Raw genomic sequence first — 18,109 nt, forward strand, 5'->3', positions numbered from 1 at the left:
AAGCATTTAAGAAGTTCAAAAGTCTTGTTGAAAAGAGAGTGGTAGTGTGATCAAAGTTCTTCGTACTGATCGTGGAGGTGAGTATAAGTCTACTACATTTGATGATTTTTGTATGAAGCATGGGATTCGTAGGCAATTTACTGCATCCTATACACCACAGCAAAATGGTGTATGTGAAAGGAAGAATGGAACCATCTGGGAGTCTACTACGAAGAACTGGATTCCCAAAGTAGTTCTAGCCAGAAGCAGTAAACTGGAGTGCCCATCTCTTGAATAGAAATCCCGCACCTATTATTTTGAATATGACTCCTGAAGAGACTTGGAGTAGACGAAGACCGAATGGTTGATTACTTCAGAATATTTGGGTGTATTACATATGCTCATGTTCCATATTAGAAGAGAATAAATCTTGATGACAAGGGAGTAAAATTTGTCTTTCTTGGTGTAAGTTATCAATCAAAAGCTTACAAGCTCTATAATCTTGTGTCCAAGAATATTATAGTTAGTTGTTATGTGGCGTTTGATGAAGAAAAGTTCTCGCCTTAGAATGATTCAAATATAGTTGTGACACCAATTTTAATTGAGTTTGAAGAAGACCAATAACATAATGTAACTAGTAACAGTATTGACTTTATTGAAGAGGAGGAGTGTCACACCCCAAATTATCTAATCCACTTTTTGGATGGTTGAATCGTGGGATCAGAGAATATTTGTGGGTGAGCTAGTCAAATTTGTGAGATTTGGTTGGTTTCATCTTGGCGTATTTCCTTGCAGACTGTTCCACCATCTTACGAATTCCTATTCCGCATTTGGAGAGCTCTTCCATTTGTGAACCTGTCAACGGTGAGTTTAATTGTTGCGAACATGTTCATTTGTTTTAAAATCCGTAATAGGTGGGACACATGCAGAATGTGTGTCAAGTCTTAAAAAGGAAACGTGTCATTTTTCATGACACCTGGAGAGCCTCGATAGTTATGTTTGATTAATGGAATCATGTATGTATATAATATGATTAGGTATCCTGCTTAGAGTGGGATTATGGGATAAATTTTATATAAATGGATAGAAGTTTACAGAGAAAAAGACTTTATTATATGTTTCTCTATTCATCTTTGTTATCTCCGAAGAATGCTAGAGTGTTCTTTGTTGCTTGAAGAAGAAACCAATTATTCAATTTAATTAACAACTAACCTTTTCAAGCCAATTGATGGCAAATTCTTAAGTCCTTCTTTAGTTTAATACCAGGGAATGAAAGGGTAGATGGAACTATTTATATAGGTTTTCAGAGGAAGTTTTGAAAAGAAGGAAACTTCCTTTTGGTTAAATGATTGCATGTTACCGATTCTCATTTTTACGTTAAAGTTTTAGTTGTTTCTGTATTTAATAGAATGTTTGATTTTATTTCGCTAAAGAAACGGGGAAGGCCTAAGTGCAAAAGGGAAAGAACCCATAGAGTAGCTTTTCCTTGTAATCTCTAGTGAGTTCCTTTTACTTGTGCTTCTGGTAAATTCCAACTAATTCAATAAAAATGTTTTCTTTCAGGTATGTTAGTTTATTTTTAAATTATATGTGTATGGGTATGTTAATAAACTAGAAAGATAATCATTAAATGTAATGAATAAATAAAAATGGACACTCTTCCTTGGTGCACAAGCTTCGTATCTGGAATGGTGGAAAGGGGAAATTGAAGAATTGTTAATATGTGAATGTGATGGGAGAAATGTATGGAGAATATGAAATGATATGTGGTTTGCCTTTGGTAGGGCATGTAAATGCAAATCGTGACCGGTGAATGCCTTAGCCTTGCAAAGGAACACGCAAGTGTTGAAATTAACAAGAAGGATTTGCTGAGGTTCAGTTGGATAAATGAATATTGGTTTTACGAAGCAATACCATGAATATGAAACTATAGCTTTTCAGGGCGTTGAATAGATTAGAAGCTAACACAAGGAAATGATCCATGAATTGTTCCATGCAAAGCATGCATGTATTACGTAAAGGTTCTATACATGAATAGTGTTTAGTTAGGATGAATATTCGCATGAAATGTACTTAGCGGTGATAAGTATCCGCATGTGAACTATCTATGGTTATGATTTGAAATTGCTTGTGATTTGTAATTGGATAGAGTTAATATTCGTATAAAAAATGAAACTAATGGTGGCATGTACTTAGAAGCGGACAGTATCTGGCAAGGAACAATAATTGATTTGTGATATGAATTTGCCAACGGATTGTATGCAATTATAATGTTGCAACCGCGTGTAAGCTATTTGGTAATATCAAATGTTTTAATTGTTTAGCTTAATTTTATTTCCTTGAAACTTTGTTCGAAAGGGTATCGTTTATCCTTGGAACTCACTAAGTTCATTTCAAACTTACCTAGTTTCCTCTACCATTTCAGGTTTTGTAAAGCACTATGGACTATTGTAAAGGACTCAGCCAAATTGCAGACTCGATAGTAAGTCATTCATTGTATAGTTTGTAAAATGTATATATCGAGGTGACCTGTAGTTTTAGTCTCTTTTGTTTTGTATAAAGTGAATTTGAGATGTTCCTCGGACAATATTTTGTATAAACCGAATGATGGCATTTCTCCAAAGATTTAACTTTTATGTTATGTGCATTTTGGCATACTCTTATTTTTCCCTTTAGAATTTTCCTTAAAAACTATAATTTGCCAAATGGTATTTTCAGACTAGTTTACTAATTCGTATTGAATGGTGTAACTACCGAAACCTTTGTTTTTGACTTTATGTAATGATTTTTGTTTTTCGGTAACACCATCATTTGTCGGTTGAATGACCGAATTTGGGATGTTACAAGGAGGAGGAGCCCAATCCCAAAGCCGTGACCGCATGTCGTGCGTGCGTGTAAAAAAATAATTTTATAAAACAATTTTAAAAGTGCGGTGTTAACTGCAAGTGGGCAGTTTCAGTTGTAATATTTATAGTGTCAATGAAACACTAGAGTATTCCAAGGATTGAACCCAAAGGATTGTCGGTAAACGTTTTTATCAAGTTAACTACAGGTTAAACAATTACTAATCTAATCGATTCAAAACTTATTAGTGCAAATTCCAAAATAAATTATTTATAAAATAAATTTAAATTATCAATTAAATTAACTAATCTCATTTTCTTTCCTATTACTTTAGAAAATGTAAATGATAAAACAATGGTCGATTGATTTGTTAATTGCTAGCTAAGCTAATAAACCTATATCGATTATATTGTTTGTCACTCTTAGCTAAGAATCTCCTCTCGGTATCATCTTAGACTAAAAGATACCACCTAGGTTCTCCTCTAGGTCTCACCTAGGCATATAAATCTCCTTTCGGTCTCACAATTCGGCACAATTATACTGAACTATCTAATGATAAACTCTCCTCTCGGTCTCGTTTATCTAGATTTTCCATTAGAGACGTCAATTCTAGCATATTAAGTATGTCGATACAATTGAACAATCAATTAATCAAGCATAAATATAAACTTAAGCTAACAAATAACTAACTAACAAACCATCAAACAATTTAGCACATAATCAGACTTAAATTTCAAACAAGCATTTCATAAAACACATGGTAGACATAAAATAAAAGTAAAAAGTTTGAAAAAATGCTCATTTAATTTATTGGAATATGATGAAGCCTAAGAGTTTTATCCTCTCCCTTTTACATAGTCTTCAATAAATAGAAAGAAATAAAACAAAAAAAATCTATTCTAAAAAGAAAAGAGAAAATCTAAGCTAAAAAGGTGAAAAGAAAAGAAAAACCCTAACCTAAAACTATGAAAACCTAATAAGAGTGTTCAACCACCAAAATCTAAAATCAAAGGCTTATAAAGTTATATTTATAGCCTACTAAAATTTAACCTAACATTGACCATTATGTTCTTAAATGAAAAAAAAACTTAAACTTGTTTAAACATAAAATTGCCTCTGCAGTTTTTTCACTCATCAGGCTTAGGTATCGCGATACCCGCAACAATCTTGAATTTGGGAGACCTTGGGTGTCTCGGTATTGCGATACCAGCCATGGATATCACGACTTTCATGCTTCGATATCTTGATACCTCCTTTCTCGATTATGTTTTCTTTATGCTTGGGCCACCATCAACTCCTTACACCACTCAATCACATTGTTAGTTTCCTCATGACACGATTGACTAATTTGAGTCTAAAAAATGGCTTAAAACTAATAAAATAATTTATTAACAACAAAAATAAAAATTGAAAAAAAATATAAAATACACCTAAATTGCTCAAGAATGAGCTCCTTGAGTGTAATGGAGAGCCCAATTTGACATATCAAATTATGGCAGATCAAGTTGCAATAACCTATGATGAACACCCCTATCATCATCGGTAAAGGCCAGCATGGATGAAAGATTATGAGGTGTATGGAGTAGATCAAAGTGATGATCTATTAGTTCATTTCTCTTTGATTGATGATAGTGATCCAACTACTTTCAACGAAGTAGTATAACACAAAAAATGGAGAGAAACGATGGGCACTAAAATGGAGGCAATTGAAATAAAACCACATTTGGAAGTTAACAAGTCTTCTCAAAGGCCAAAACACTATTGGCGTCAAGTGAGTTTACAAAACAAAATTGAACAAAGATGGTCACATTGACAAATACAAAGCATATCTTATAGCAAAAGGCTATAGACAAGAGTCTAGAGTTGACTACAAAGAGGTATTCGCGCTAGTTGTGAGGCTAGATACAATTTAGTTGTTCATTGCATTAGCAGCTCAAAAATCATGGCCTATCCATCAGTTAGATGTGAAGTCTGCCTTTTTGCATAGTGATATTTAAGAACAACTTTTTATTGACTAGCCTATTGGATATGCGAAATCTAATTGTGAGCATAAAATATATAAACTGAAGAAGGTTTTATACAGGTTAAAACAAGCTTCTCGAGCTTGGTATAGTAGAATTGAAGAAGGCTTTACAAAGTATATGTATGAACATACTTTATTTATTAAGGTTAGCCATGATGGACGACTACTTCTGGTATGCTTTTATGTAGATGATCTCATTTACAGAGGGAATAATGGTTTCATGATAAAGACATTTCAGCAATTCATGGTGCATGATTTTGAAATGATGGATCTCGGGTTAATGCACTACTTCTTAAGAACTGAAGTTCATCAATCTGCTACCGGTATCTTTGTTTGCCAAAAGAAATATGCGCAGAAAATCTTGGAGAAATTTTAGATGAAGGATTGTAACTCGGTCACTAAACCAACAGAAGTTGGATTAAAACTTACCAAAAATCTAGATGGAAGAAAAGTAAATTACATCATGTACAAGCAAATTGTGGGGAGTCTAATGTACTAAACAACAACAAGGCTAGACATCATGTATGGTGTTCGTCTCATGTTTAGATATATAGAGAACCTTACTAAGATACATCTTCAGGCTACTAAGAGTATTGCTATTTGAAGGGAACCGCGCCTCTCGGGTTGCTTTTCAAGAAAGGAGAGAGATTAGAGTTATTTGGTTTCACTGATAGTGATTATGTTGGTGATATTAAAGATCGAAAAACAACCTCATGCTATGTATTTATGCTTGGTTCTGAAGCAGTCTCGTGGTCATCAAAAAAACAACCTATAGTTACTCTTTCAACAACATAAGCTGAATTTGTGGTTGCATCATCAAGTTTTTATCAAGCTATTTAGTTGAGGAAGATTCTTGAACAAGTTCAATTCAAGCAATAGGAAGGAACAATATTTTTTTGTGACAACAATTCAACCATTAAATTATCACAGAATTCAGTTCTATATGGGAGTAGCAATCATATAGATATGAAGTATCATTTTTGAGGAAGATTACAAAATATGGTGTGATTTATCTTGTTTTTTTTTTTTTGCAAAAGTGAAGATTAAGTTCCTAATTGGTTCACAAAGTCTCTCAAAATTGTTACATTTCAGAAGCTAAGGAAACTCCTTAGAGTTTGTTCGATGGATGCCTCATACTAAAGGAGAGCTTATTCCTACAACTTTAAACTGATTGCTTGCAGTATCAGTTTACGAGAGGGTAATGTTAGAAAGAGTCAAAGTTTGTTGCTATTGTTGCAATAAATCTACCACTCATGTGTGGTAAGCATATTCAATAGTTTTATTGTTAATAGTTACTATTTTTTAGCTATATTTTAGATGTTTTTATTTGTAGATAAGCCTATAGAAAGGCTCATTACTTGTAGAATAAAGTGTGTGTAGTATTCCTTTTATATTTGTCTTTTCTCTACTGTAACATTGCATACGTTAAATGTTTTTTAAAATGTTAAGGTTGATTTAAACTTTATTTTATTTCACGTTGTTATACACCTTTCATTTATAGATTAATCAAGATTTCTAATTGATTGACTAATATTTGTGGTGATTACTTAATTTTTTTTAAAAGTTTAATATTAAATGATTTTTGACCAAATTATGTATTCTTATTTTTTAACCTCCAAAATATGTTGCAGTTTTTTATTTAACTAATTTGTTATTAAATATTTACATTTTAATTAATCATACTATTAACCTGTGCATCTTTTAGGAAACATAATAAAGATTTGGAAGGCAATTAGAATGCTTCAAACCTATTATTTTTCGCAATCAAATTAACATTTACTTTAAAACTTATTTATAAGGTTGTGACACAAAATTCACAAATTTTTTTCACTCAAACTAATAGTTCTTTATATTTATCTAAAAATATATAATCTAAATAAGCATTTTCTATTAGAGGTGTTAATACATTGGGTTGGCCTAAGCATGATATTAACACACTTTATGTTTGCTCAAGCCTGATCCAACCAAAAATATGGGTCTAATGTCACGCCTCAAAATATAGGGGGTTAATCGTAATGGATAAACAAGAAATAGGTTTAGGCCTAATGGTTAAAAGCTTGCTTCCCTCCATTGTGAACAAGTGTTTGAGCTCCATTCCTCCCATTTCATTTCCTTTTATTTTTAACAACATAGGGTAAAAGCCACATTCGAAATATATACGACTAGAAGTTAAGATTCAACAAGAAATGGGCGATAGCTCGATGGTTTAGAATTAGTCTCATATTCTAGTGATCCTAGGTTAGAGTCCCCTTCCTCTCATTTCTTTTAATTTTTGGCAAAGTCTTGTTTAAATGCCCAAATTGTCGCCCTGAAATTTATATGCGACTAGGTGTTTGAATTAAGCAAGAATGGGCAATAGGCTTCATGGTTAAAGCGCTAGCATTTCCCCCCAGTGACCTGATTAAGCGTAAAAAATAAACAAGAAATGAACAAAGGCTCAATGGTTAAGGCGTTAGTACTCCTAAAAACCTAAGTTCGAGCCTCCTCCTCTTTTTCCTTCATTTCAAATTCAAATTTGGCAACTATTAGGAAAATTGTAGGTGACGCCCCTAGGGTTTACAAGCCCTAAGAATTTAACCAAAATTTTCCTAAATAGAATTTACAACTTGCCCCTTCCCAAAATTCCAATGGAATTAGAATTTCACCATTTTTTTCACCTTTTTTTCTAATTAGAATTCCACCAATGGAAATTATTTTGCTTACTCGAATCGAATCATCCTCCATTCAATAGTTCTTTCTATTGGTTTTATAATTGCCGTCAATAGTAGCCCTACCTTTGTCAGGAATCGATAAGTACATCTCATTTTCGATATTTAGATCCCAAATTTTTGCAATATTATTGTTTGATGCAAATCTTATGTTCGATTAATCAATCTTTTACAGTTCTTGCCAAATATTTTATTAATGTTGCAAATCTTGAAACCAACTGTTAATTTGTGCGTAAATGTCATTTGAAAGATCAGAATTAGGTGAATTGGATCAAAATCGATTGTGAGGAACATCAATCGGAAACCGTGATAAAAGGTGTGTCTTTTTTGCCAAGTTAATCGGGGCAAACTATGTGCACGTATAGGACCACACGGCTATGTTCCTTAGAAACCCTAAGCTAGTTTGTGAACCACACAACAAAGAACCTTCCACATGGCCTGCCGCATGGTCGTGTCTCCACTGTAGGTTAATTTTTACGTTTGTCACATGGCAACGACCTATTACGCACGGCCTGGCCACACGACCATGTACCTTTACTTTATAGTTTTGCCTAGAATTTTATGAATTGTTCTTCTTAAATAGTCCACAAACTATTTTTAGTGTTTTGTTTCATTCAATTGAATCTCTAATAATATGAATAATGTTGGAATCTATGATCTGATTGACTGAATTATTATTGTATATGCATGATATGTTATTGTTACATGCCTACTGTCACTATATTTATGATGAACTAGTAATGTTATTCATACCACGATGATATTGATTGCATGTTATACTTGCCTACTGCTACCGTTAAACCAAATACATATTAAGTAGGTTTATTGCTACTGTAATGATATGTTTTAAGCATGATAATTGCTTCTATATCGAGTTGTTAAAAACATGTTATTGTTATTGTATTGATCTATTATATCATGTCATATTGCATTGCATGGGGTAGGACGATATGAATGGAGGAAGTAGTTGATAGTTTATCTGCACGACAAATGTTACATCCCGAAAATTGGGTTAGTAAAATTAGGTCAGTAAACTAGGGGTTGAGTCAAGTATCAAAAATTAGGGTCATAAGTGGGTAATTAAAGAATTAAAGTTACATATTCGGATTTTTATTTTATTAGCTAGCTCAAAACAAAATTCAATTTTAAAATTTTGAGGTATAATTTGAATAAAATAAATTTTAATTGAATTAGGACCTAGTTGGGAAATGGAAGAAATAGAGAGTGACCAAAAGGGCAAATTGCCTAATTTTTGAAATTAGTCTCCTACAATTTGAACACCAACCGTCATCTTCTTCTCGAAAATCCCAAATCATTAAAATTTTTTACAAAACCTAATATTAGAGAGTTCTTTCAAAATCAATTCATTCCTTCAGATTTATTAACCTTCTAAACACCAAAATAACCCCTAATTTCAAATGAAAATCACGTTTTCTTCCCCAATTTCATCATTGTGCTTCTAGGTTGTAGATCGTTGTTTTCATCAAATTAAGGTAAAATTCTGACTTTTTAGGATTAAATGAAGGGTGTTGTTAATTCAAATTGGGTTTTAAACGATTATATTAAGATTTGATGTTTTTCAAGAAAGCTTGGATTCAAAAATGGAAAATCTTGTAATCATGAGTAAACCTATGTTTTTAAAGTGATTTTTGATCCATTCTAACATAATTATAAGGTATTTCACTTCAATTTGATAGTTCATAATCGAATTTTTATGAGTCAAACATTTTCCTCTTTTACATGTTCTTGAAAGTTTGAATTTTTTAGAAATTTTAGAACCAGGGATTTAGGTGAAATTAATGGTTTAGATATGAAATTAAATGATATTTATGATGTTTGAAATCAAAATTGAGGATTAGAAACGAGATTAGAAGTTCGAAACTTCAATTTCGACAAAACTAGCTAGTTTTCGTTAGTGAGAAATGATAGGCTTGAATTTTGTTTTCCTTGTTGTTTGGTTATGTTCAAGGTTGTTTTTAATTATTTTGAAATGTGGTTGTTATGTGTGTAAAGTGTCAAATCAATTGGGAGCCAGTACGAGCAAGTCTAAAGTCAAGAAAAAGCTTGTTTGTGCTTTTGGCTAGTAAGTGAAAGCGTGAACGATGAGTGTCTAGAGTCGCTCCTGGTATGCGTGATTTGTAGTGTTAATCAAGAGCTTATGATTAGCCTAAATCTCTATCCTAAGTTTTGAGAGTAAGCTTTTTCTATACTTTTTGCCTTGTTGTGAGATTATGCCTAACGTGTGACGAATTGTGATATGTGATGATATTATGACAGGTAATATATGAGAGTACTTGTATGTGATATGTGAAAATTGATTTTAATGCACACATATGTGGTAGGATATATGATGGCTTAATAAGCATTGTTGTGGCACTTAAAGTGCAGTTAAATGTGAATCCGATAAACATGCATTGTGTATGAGCTTGTGATGTTAATTAATGAATATGAACAAAGATTATGTGCATTAAAACAGTAATTAAATATGTGTAATTGTAGATATTTTGGCCTTGTGATCTCTTGAAACCGTTGGATATAGTTCGCATGCCATAGGATTGTGAGTACTCACCTTTGTGTTTTGTGATTTGGGCATTAGGCCCCAGGACAGGTTGGAGAGATAAGGGAATGTCGAGCTAAGCTCCATTTATCAAGACATGTTGGTGTGTTGGAGAGTGTTTAGCTTTATGCTACACTTATGGGACATGTTAGACTCTTTGAGTCATTGGTGTGATGGAGATCCGTTTATCCAATGTGTGGTGATAAATGCCATTTTTTACATTTCATAATCTCAAGCTGCCAAATTATCATTACTGGAATTATATATATAAGAGATATGTTGTGTGTAAATGCATGTAAGTATATAAGCTAGACTTGTGAGATAATGTATTACGAATATGTTAATTTGACTTGATGAAAATATGGTTGTGAATGTATCTTAGTATACTCTTACTTAACTTACAATGTTGTGTATGTTTTGTGGTAATTCTGAACATTCACTGAGCTTATTTAAGCTCACACACTTTATACTAAATTTTGTAGATAAGTAGCACTTTCGGTGTAAGTGGCACGACCAAGGAAGTGATCCTACCAAGGCAATAAAATGTCGAGTAGGTTGAGTAAGAACATTGTTTCAAGTATGAGGAATACTTTATTTTGTGAATTTTTGGCATTCTGGGCGGATGTATCGATACTCGGGTCACGATTATTGATACCATGAGGTTGGGAGGTTTTTAAAAAATGAACCTTAATTACAGAAAAAACCTATTTCTATCGTCGATTAAATGTTTAATTAGTCATGAACTCAAATTTAAATGCTAATTTTAGTAACCATTGCTCTTAATTAAAACTATGTACAAGTGTGTTTAAGTTGTGATAGTGATGTAGTGTCCTGTAACTCGGTTTCGGTGACTGGATCAGGTGAGGGGTGTTACAACCAGTGGTTCATCCACAACATATTTTAGTCGGTAGTTTATTAGCACGATCAGCGGTTCATCCACAATGTATTTTAGTCAGCAATTTATCAGTACGACCAATGGTTCATCCACAACATACTAGCAGTTGTTACCTTCACCAAAGGATGGTTCATCCACCAATATTTTTATCGTTAGCAGTTCATTTGCAATGATCAGTGGTTCATCCACAATGTATTAGCAGCTTTTATCTGCAGCGATGGATGATTCATCCACCAATATTTTTATCGTTAGCATTTCAGCTACAACGATCAGTGGTTTATCTACAATGTGGTGTAAAGGTAGAGAAGTTTTGCGAAACTCCTACTGTGGTGTGTAGCAGAGTTGGGTAGGATCTATTTTGATAAATTGAAACTACACCATCGCTCATGAGCAAGTGTATACATAAACTATGAATTCTAAAATCTTATGATATTGATGAGTCAATCTATGGAATTGATAATCTGAATCACTATATGAAAGTGATTGTTCTGAAAATTGTTATGTTGTATGAGTCATCTACTGTTTGCACTAACTTACTTGTGATAAGATTCACACTGAGCTTCATAAGCTCACTCCCTCTTTTTATTTTCATCTTTACAGATAACCCACCAGGTTAGGATGAGTGCTCGACATCCCGAGGACTTGACACATATTGTTTTTACATAAAAGCATTTTAGACTATTATTTGAAATTTTAGTTATTCAAAGACTGTATTATTTTATTTGAACTGTGGCATGGGGCTTAGGTTTTGGGTTTATATAGCATCCATGGTATTTAATTTGAAATTAGGATATTGAAACATGAATTTAGAATTAAATACGCATAAAATAATTTTTATTTTTCTTAATTAAAACTGAGCTGAATATCACATTTCTGTTGCTAGATTATAAATACATTTTGAGTAATAAATAAATTGGAAATTAACTAAGTTTTCAAAAGTAGTCACTGTTACAAGGAAAATGTTTTACTTAATCGATTTTTGTTAACTTGTGGATTTTTCTGAAAGTAAGCTAAGTTTTCTTTTAAAATAAATAGATGTCTTAAAATGATTGTTTTACGAACACCGTTAGCTTATTGGGCCATTTCGGTGGCCAATGTAATCTCTCGAATTTGGGCCTAATGTCTAGGCCGGGTTGGGGACATTACTCATAAAACTTTATTCAAGTTTGCCTATATTTGCAAATGACTAACCCAAACCCATTTTAGGCCTGCCCATATTTTATAAAGAAATAAAAATATATTTATATTATTTTAATTAATATTTAATAATTTTATAAATATTTTATTTATTAAAATTATATATAATTATCTTAACATTTTTTAATCTTTATATTATAGTAATATTACTATAAAAATAACATAATATAAAATATAACAAACTTAATAAATAGGTCGGGTTGGGTCGGGTTGGGCCTTGAATGTTCAAGCTCCATCTTAGGTCATATCTTAAACTTGCCTAAATTTTTTTTTGTCCGAACTCATTTTTTAGTCTAAAAGTTTTTCAAACTCTCTTAAATTTCGAACAAAATTAAGCACGTTTGTTCTCTACTATTAATTTTAAATCTCCCGTATTTATTTGTTTAATACTAATGATTATCTTCCGTAACCTTTACGATCTATGATATATTTTAAATATTTTAATAAAATTTATTTCAATTAATTTTTACGAACAGTAAATTCGTGCATTGCACTGGTAAAAAACACTACTTCAATATATATAGCAATAAGACTAATAGTTGCAGTAATATTTTACTTTCAAATAGTATTATCATATTTAAAATAATGCATTGTTTTTGCTAAATCTGAAACATAATTTTTGCTTGGAATGAAATCCAATTTTAATTACCAAATAAAATACTCATTTAATGCAATCGTTTAAGTTAAGTCATTTACCTTTTTTTTTCCTAATGATTATTTTCATTTCGTAATGACGTTGAAAGTTGTTTTTAATTAAAACAATAAAACTGTATCACTATGAAATTCATATAACCAAAATTTATCTCTTATTTGTGAGACATTTTTATTAAATGAATATGACAAAAAATTTAATATAATTAAATAATTCAAATATAGTGTCTCCCGTTTGATGACAGTATTTGAATAAAATTTACTTAGGTTTAATTTGGATGGACAAAGTATTTATTTTCAATGAGTTTAAAAATAACGGTGGCTGTGAGATAAGTTATTGTAATGATGAGATTGAATATTGTAGCAGTGAGTTTAGAAACAATGGTGGGATGCGTGTTTGAATTCCAACACAACTGTGGGAGTGGGTGAGATTAACAAGCTCAGTGAATGTTCAAATAACCACAATGCAAACAATTTATCAAGCATCAACGAAACAACCATATAGCATAACCTCAACAGTTCCAACTCTAGTGTCATATTATACTTACTCGTGCATTATTACTAGTTATTTTACATGATAAAAATATTCACTTTTAAGCATATATCACATTACGCGTATAATTACATAACGTTCAAGCACATATCGCAATACTCATATAATCGCATAACATTCAACCATATATCGCAATACTCAAAACAGGTTTATAGATAAATTGCATAATGGTCACATGTTATATAAACACATATCAAAATACACACATATTCATAGTGTAAGATAATTTGGCACTTGAGCTATGAAACATAAAAGTGAGCTCTATCATCACTCATCGGATACTCAGGTCTTCAACACACCAAACATACACTAATAGAGTCAAACATGTCCCAAAAGTGAAGCGTAAAGGTAACACTCTCCTTATTTCTCTTCATATGTCTCGTTGAATGGAGCTTAGCTCACGTTCCCTTATCCCTCCAACATGTCCCAGTGCCTCACTGCCTAAAATCACTGTATATATAGGTGAGTACTCACAATCTTATGGCATGTAAACTATATCCAATGATTTCAAAATCACAAAGGCCAAAATATCTGAAATCAAACACATATCACTTACCGATTATCCGTGCACTATTACTGCATATTTTCATTTTTAGCAAAACACTGTCACTAACATTTAACATATACATATCATGTACACATTTGCACTTTCACAATAGTTATCATAACCACATATCACATGTTATGGCATCTCATCTCAATTCGCATATTCACAAGTACATAAGCACGTAATTCACAAGATAACATAGGTATGAGAAAGCTTACACTCGGAATTTAGAGTAAGGGTTTAGGCTACTACTAAATTCCTAAATAACACATTGAATCATGTCCACAAGCAATTATTCCAAACACTCACCAATTACGCTTTCGCCGAAATGTCGAAAGCTCAAACGAGCTTTTCTTTGCCTTTTCCTCTACTCATAGAAGGTCCTATCGAATCTAGAACTTTAACACCACAATTCACACAACAATGCATTCAATAATCAGTTAAGAACTCACCACAAGCAATTAAAAAATAAGCCTAAGCTATGTTCCAATGTAACTTAAACTTATAACATAGCAAACTTTAAATTCGAATATCTCGATATATACTTAATCTTTTCGCCTAAAACCAATTTCGTTCATCTTATAATCCACCTACGAATAATTCTCAATCTTTAAACTACAACAAAATACTCAATTCATAGTATTGACATTTTCAACATGTTTTATGGCTATTTTTCGAAAATTCACTAAAATTTAAGAAATCTTTAACGAAACTTCATAGAAAGTTTAGAAACCTTCTAATTACATCAAAAATAATTGAAAAACACTTTAAAACCTTTTTTTACTAAAAATCCTGAATTTTACCATTAACGACCTAATTTTTGACTTTTATTCAAAACATACTGTCACATCCCAAAAATTAGGTTAGAAGAAATTGGGTTCGTGAAACCAAGAGTGGTCAAGCCTTGATTTTTGAGTTAAGATTGTGAAAATTTTATCAAGTGAATTGATCTAGTTTAGTGGTTAGATATTGTGTTTGTGTGTGAGAGGTCTTGTAATCAAATCAGTTCTCTTGAATTTTGTTTCTATTTTTGCCTAAACCCCTACCTTTGAACATTTGATTTATATATTAATTTCGCTCAATTGATTACAGAATGAGGCTGCTAGTTCAGTGGTAAGATGTTAGCTTACCCTTTGGTTTTGCGTTCGAGTGCCCATGTGTGAAAAATGATTAATTTTGTTTTAAACTCTGGGGAAAAAATTGATGTGGATAATAATAGGAGATAGTGGGGTAGTTTTTAAATTTGTGATGAGGGTTTTTCTCCTAAAATTCCTCCCTCACAACTGTCCTTCTCTCCCCACTCTCTCAACCGTCCCACTCTCCCTCAATTTGACGTCCAATATTCCACTTTCACTATTTTTTTCCTGTTTCAATTTGTGTCTTTTTTTCTTCTCTTTTATTGAAATTGCTTTCCCGTACATAACTTTTACGTTTTCTTTCTTTTATTTTTTCAAATCCTGCGTTGGTGTGGTGTGAATTCCAATGTCAAGTTCTTTTGGTTGTTACAATTTTTGGTGTTGGCTTTGTTTAATAGGATTATTGAGTTATGGTTTCAATTTTCGGAGAAGATCGTGAGGCGAATTTTCCTCCGACGATTAGTGAACCTTAGGATTTTTTGTTGCGATCTGGGGGTTTGTGAGTCTGTCAGAGCATCGTATTTTATAAAAGATCATGTGTGTATCGAAAAACTAAAAAAATAGCGAATGAAAAAAGCCAAAATATGGCACTGTTGACGCCATACGGCCATGTGCCAAGCCGTGTACTAGGCCATGTGTGACACACGGTTTAGGCTATTTGTGGACTACACGGGCTAGGCTATTTAGGTTGTGTGGGCCACATGAGCAAATGGGCCCATTTTTTAAAAATTTTCATTTAGACCCGATTTGATCCGTGAATCATAATTAACCTCTTCGTAAGGTCCATACTATTTAAATAAGACTTGAAAACAAGGTATATGTGAATATGCTTTTATGATGATGTGTTTAAGGTATATGTAAAATTTATATTTCTACGATATGATACTAACAGTTCTGATGGTATGATTTTATTCGTTATGTCTATATATGTGTGTATAAGGTACGGTTATGTGAATTTGTATTTCTGAATATGTTATATAACCATGCATGTGATTTCATGGAAAAATTGATGTGTTCTTATAAGATTTGATAAATCAGTTCTGCAAAGCATGGACTTCCATGCCTTTCGTTTTCTGTTATTGTGTATCAGCATGTCTTACATGCTCATTATTCTGATTCTGTATATGCATGCCATGACATATTGCATGGGGTTTGGGATAATGTTGAAAGGAGAAAGATTCTGGCAGTTTAATGATCTGCCATTCTAGCGGTTTATCCACATTTCTGTCTAGTAGCTTTTCTGCAATTATGGTGGCTCGACCACATATGATTATTCTGGCACCTGGGCTGCAATATAATGGCTTGACCACATATATTCGACCTGGCAGTTCATCTGCAATATTTGGTGGCATTGACCACAACTATTTTATTGGTGTGATTTGGTTGGATGAGTCCTGGGGAACTCTATTTTTGTTTGTAGTAGAGTTGGGTAGGACGTTTTCTGAAAAATCCACATTATGATTTTCTGAAAAATATCAGATTGGCATAATCGTGCATACTCACATCTGTTTGATTGATCATTATGAGATTTTTTATGATTTTTTGATTTGTATATTGTATTGTGTGTAATCTCAGTTTGAGTTTTAGTTACACACTGAGCTTTATATCTCACCCATTTGCTTTATTTATAAGCTTTTAGGCAAACTGTGAGGTTAGGATCGGATGCTGTGTTGGAGCTCGGAATGATTCACAGTTAATTAAATAAGATAGTTATGTTTTTAATTATTTTGGATTGTAAGTTTGTTTAAACTTTGTTTTTGGGGTTTTATTCTGTTTGTTTGGTTTTGAGCATTTTTTCATGAAACGGCAAAGTCTCGTAGGTTAAAAATTTAAAACTCAATTTTTAAAATTAAAACTCTAAAAGTTTTCCGCTGCAAAATTAAGCAACCCCTAAAGAGTGTTTTTTGTAAATAAACGAATAGTTTTAACGAGTGTATGTCCTTAAGCTGGAAATGATTTGCCAAAATGTTTATTTCAAAACACGAGTTTGAGTTCAAATTTTGGGATTGAGATAAGTGATTCCGGATTTAAGATTTTCTAAACATTTGTAAAAGTTTTGTCAAATTTCATTTATTCGAAACGCGTTTTTAGTTTGATTGAAACAAAGGCTTTTAAACAAGTTAATGTAATTCCTCAACATCCAGTCATAACTTCTAGGCCAAGTTTGGGGTGTTACACATACGATTTAATGGCTAAAAAAATTGGTTTTAAAGACTAAATAACATTTAAAAGTAATTAGAAATTGAATCATTACCTTAGATGACAAAAAACCAAGCATTTGATCAAAAACCCGAAAAACTTGAAAGCTTGACAATGGATAAAACTATGGTATTTTTGGGTGTTTTTTGGTATTTTTATAAATGTTTAAGGTTTAAGGGTGGTAGAAATCAAAGGGGGTTAGGAATTGGCAGTAAAAATTGATTGGAAAAGTAAAGGAAAAACAAAGGGTCGATACAAATACGGGGGAGGAGAAGTTGGCGTGAAAACTATTTGGAAAAAAGGGTTTTTAGGTTGATTTTGTACATTTGGTTAAATTACTTCATAAAATCTCTCAGTTTTGACTTTTTACAAATCATTCCTTTTTGCAAAATTAAATGTATTTTGAACTAATTTTTAAAAATTGATTTAATTTCCTAAAAATCATAATTGAAAACATTACTGATATATCATGTTGCAAAATTCTGAATACTCTAAGACTGAAATTCTTAAAATACCCCTAAAACTTCTAAGCCCTATTTTGGGGTGTTACAAATCTCCTCCTCTAAAAAGAATTTCGTCCTCGAAATTCCCTGCTAACACGTCACTTGCTTAATCACAAAATATGTTATTTCTACTTTTAAACTAACCATCACACTTTCGCTGCCCACTCTGGTTCTTATTCTCTCTAACTTTCTACTACTTTTCTTAACGATCCTATTACTACCACAAACTTATTCTACAGTAACCTTGCTAACTGTTTCCTCTATTCACTATAACACTCGCATCTAAAGAACTCGTAACCATTTTTCTTAGTTCACTA

The sequence above is a fragment of the Gossypium hirsutum genome, chromosome D10 (assembly GCF_007990345.1).
Source record: "Gossypium hirsutum isolate 1008001.06 chromosome D10, Gossypium_hirsutum_v2.1, whole genome shotgun sequence".
Classification (NCBI taxonomy): domain Eukaryota; kingdom Viridiplantae; phylum Streptophyta; class Magnoliopsida; order Malvales; family Malvaceae; genus Gossypium; species Gossypium hirsutum.